This window comes from Vairimorpha necatrix, chromosome 6 (genome assembly GCF_036630325.1).
Source record: "Vairimorpha necatrix chromosome 6, complete sequence".
In the NCBI taxonomy this organism is placed as follows: Eukaryota; Fungi; Microsporidia; family Nosematidae; genus Vairimorpha; species Vairimorpha necatrix.
The window spans coordinates 12,177-16,698 of NC_088821.1; positions in this window are offsets into that span (position 1 = coordinate 12,177).

Sequence of the window (4,522 nt, forward strand, 5' to 3'; positions counted from 1 at the left end):
GTAGATACTCCATTCAGAAAAAAAATTATTAATTTGTCATATATTTATTTCTTGTTTTTATGTTTAATTCTTAGGTATTACCCGGGAGTTGGCCATTCCTCAGATAGCATTCTATAATGCTTCTCCCGGGTATTAAAGTTTTATTATAATGCAAGTTGTATTATTAAATCTGCCTCCTTGGGCTTTATCTTTCCTCTTCTAAGGATGCATTGATTGATACTGCTGATTTCTAGACTCCTCTGTTCTTATTGACATATTTTGGTGGGGGTAAAAATAAAAAGAAAATATTTATATATATGTTAAATTCTAGAAAATTCATTTGGAGAAAAAATATAATAATGTGGTAAATAATACCACATACTACCTCCTCTAAAGGGTCAGCAAATTAGAATACGGATTCCTTTGAAATCATCAAATAGTTCTTTCCGCCGTTTCCTAGTAATAGCTGGGTTGGATATTTTAAACCTCAAATCAAGGTATGAGTTCAACTTATCATATTTGAGCTTCTCAGATTCACCGTTTACTCCATATCTACATATGCTAAATGGCATCTGCTGCATTTTATTTTTAAGGCAATGTTTTCTGAAAGTGTCAAGATTTAATTTATTTTTATTCTGATAACTATCATATTTAGATGTTGCCAAATCTTTTACCTGTTGATGGTTATCTTTAATTTTATCAGGAGGCTTGCTTCTTTCTTTGTTATTTATTTTAATAATTCTTGAATATATATCATCTGATGGTATCGTATCTTCTGTCCTTTTCACAAAGTCAACTATATTAGTTAAGACTTTAGCTGGAAGATTGTCTATTTTTTATTCAAATTCCTTTTAATACAAAGTCGTATTATTTATTCTTTCATTTATACATTTCTGTTTATTGATGTTTTATTTTCTTTTTGTTTCTGAATTAATAGGCAGTCGGTTTTTTTATGTTTTTCATCCAATTCATCGTTAGGAATTTTCTTTTATCATTAACGATTTTCCTTCTTTTTTTATTTCTCTATCGTTGGCTTTTGGTTTTTGTAGACGACAATCTCGTGTATCTTGTGATCTTGCTCGATGTATAGAGCACCACTTATCACTTTTAAAGTATCTTCCTGTTTCTTCAGGTCTTTCATAATTCTCTTTCTTAGATATAAATTGAGATATTCGTGTCCCTTCCAGTTTCGCATGTAAAATAATCATTTCTTCCAAATCTTGTGAATATTTTAATAGCTCGTCCATTCCCTTGTTTTTCATTCCTGATTTTAAAACTTCAATGGCAGTTGATCTGTCTAATTTTCTCTCAAAAATCTGTTTCAATCTAACATCATTTCCTTTTTCGATAGGTTTATAGATAGTCCGTATATTTTAATCATCGACTCTAGTTTCTCATAGTAATCTGCTATACTTCTATAATTTACCTGTTATACAGTTTCCATCTCTGTTAATAATAAAGCTACATCATTTTTTGGATATCTAAATTCTAGTAGTTCTTTTTTTTGTTTTTTGAAGCTTTTCTTATTTAGCTTATCTTTCACCTTAGAATCTTCAATCAAAGAATGGTAGATGAGTCCCATCTGCTCATCAGTCCATTTATTGGCCGTTCCTAGCTCTTCAAACAGCTTGAGATGCTTTATGGTGCAGTCTCGTTTTACATTTTTCGATTTTTTCTTTAACCACTATTGTAGTTCCTTCTGTGGTTTTATCAAATGTGGTATATGCTTCATCATCATTTTGTTTCTCAGTATTATTACTTTTTTCTGATACTAATGAGCTCATTGAGGTATTACCCAAAAGTTAGCTGCTCCTCAGATAGCATTCTATAATGCTTCTCAGAGTATTAAAGTTTATTATAATTAAAGTTGTATTATTAAATCTGCCTCCTTGGGCTTTATCTTCCCTCTTCTGGGGATGCATTGATTGATACTGCTGATTTCTAGACTCCTCTGTTCTTCTTGACATATTTTGGTGAGGGTAAAAATAAAAAGAAAATATTTATAGAAAAATAAATTCTAGAAAATTCATTTGGAGGAAAATATAATAATGTGGTAAATAACACCACAAATTCATATTTAATATAAGAAAATATAGTTTATTTCAGAAAATAACATAATAAATACCATTGTTATAATATATATAAATAATCTTTATAAATATATAAAACATAATTATTATTATTATTCTAATAAAAATGAATTAATACGGGATATGCTAATGGTGTTTTATATTTTAGTATATTCTTAATAGGTTCCGCATTAGCATCTCCTGTTTGTAGGCAGCTTCACGGCTCTTAGTCCTTTTTAAATCGGAACCTTCACACCTCTTTTGTAGTCTATTGGAATGCTTTAGTTTGTCTTCTGTTAATCATCTTGATGTACGCTATTAAATTCTTAGAGTATTTGATAGTTAGACCTATTTTTTATTTTATATAATACAACAATATTAATATTATATTTTTATTCAAATGTATATATATCTTCTTTATTATACTCTATAAACCATCTTATTTAAATTTTTTTTATATCTTTTTTGTTCAATCATAAAATGTTTAAAATATTTTTTTTAAAATATTTTCCTCAAATGAAGATAATTTCAGATCCCTAAATAAATAATTTTAAATATTACAAAAAGATTAGTTTTATTAAATATAATAGACAAGATTAATATGAACCTTGCATCGATAAAAAATATTAGGTTCTACAAGGCTTGATCTGATGATTTGTCCTTCATTTAGTATTTATTGTAATATAATCCGTTGTATTAATTATCTTTATCTCTAAAAAAGCAAAATTCATTACCGACAATTAAATTACTACACACCTTCTTTTACATGGCCAACATGTTTTTTCTAAATATATTTTTTTTATACTAAACTCTAGATTTTTACCTATATATATATATATATATATATATATATATATAAAATAATCATTCTTATTACTTTATAGAATTTTATATCTTATATACGTTTTTATGATAATTTTATTTTTAAACTCTTTTAATAATTTTTATATAGAATGACAGTCTTCAATTTGGTATTTATATAATGTTCTAATTATTTATAACTTTACATTTGAAATATTTTGTTTTACTGATTCATCTTAATTATAACTGTAAACAGTATATATGATAATTTGGTATCTATTTATAACTAATATATTATCTAAAGTTGAATGTTAACTAATAAAGACTTTCAAAACTGTTTTTAAACTTTGTCTGTATCAGTGTCAATATATACTTTATATGACAGATATGTAATTGCAATCAATTACGTATGCACAAACTTTCAAATCTTATTATATGCTAAATTTCTTATCTAATAAATTCGCTTTTGGATTTTTATAAATTTTTCGTAAATGTTAATGATCCTTCATTAGATATTATTTCTAGACATTCTCTTCTTTTCTCATAATATTACTCTCTTCTTGATTTTTATTTATTTCCATGTAAGATAAGAGAGAACCATTACATAGAATTTTGTTAACAATAAATTTAACCTCATATGTTTTGTGTAGGTAGTTTATTGATAAATACCAATTTGATTTTTCATACAAACTAAAGAACGTACATATTGTAAAATTTTTTCGTTTCAGAACATATGTTTTATCTTTTTTTTGTCATTACATCGTCAAGATTCACTGCTGATAAAAAAACTAATACTTAAAAAAAATTCTAAATTGAAAAACCATGTACATAATTCACTAACACAAATAACACTTATCATTACACGATTTTTTTACGCGACTTCTAACATTACTAAAATTTGATCCTGCTTTCTACGAACTTCTTTGACAACCGGTTATTCGAATTTTGGAAATTGGGGATATAGAATTGTATAAAAGAAAAAAAGATGATCCTAGATAAATTCTTCTAGTCGTTAAATCACCATTAACAAATTTCATTAAACACTGCATCGAGTTTGTTATTAAAAAACTGGCCTCTTTTTGAAAACACGGTCGATGTAAACATCAATTTTATTTCTATTTGTAAGTGAAGTTGTTCATTAATAGTAAAGTTCTATTTTTGTATTTTTTGAAGCTCATTGTTACATAAAATTTTTTAATAATTTCAAAAATAAACTTCGTCGTGCGGGGAACGAAAAAAATTTTTTAAAAAAAGTAAATCTTAATAGTCATTATGGAAAAGCTTGTTACAATGTTTTTTTCTAGTGACGTTAATCTTAAAGATAAAGGACTGGATATTCATTTTATATCTCATAAGTATTTTCAAAATGTTCTACATATTCAGTGTCTACCACAAAAATATAACTTTAAAATTGTTATTAAAGCTACTTTATACAATATACTTATCATTTTTTATACAATAACCATCTCTAATTTATATATAAACATTCGTTTTCAGTTTATTAATACTCTATATGTAAATTTTCTTTATATTACACTATTGATTATGTAATTGTATCAGAAAACGGTTTGTTATTTTGTTTTAAACAAAATATTTTTTTTATCCACTCTATATATATTACTGATGCAAGTTTTATATTCAAATTGGTTAACTTAAAAATTTCTACATACATA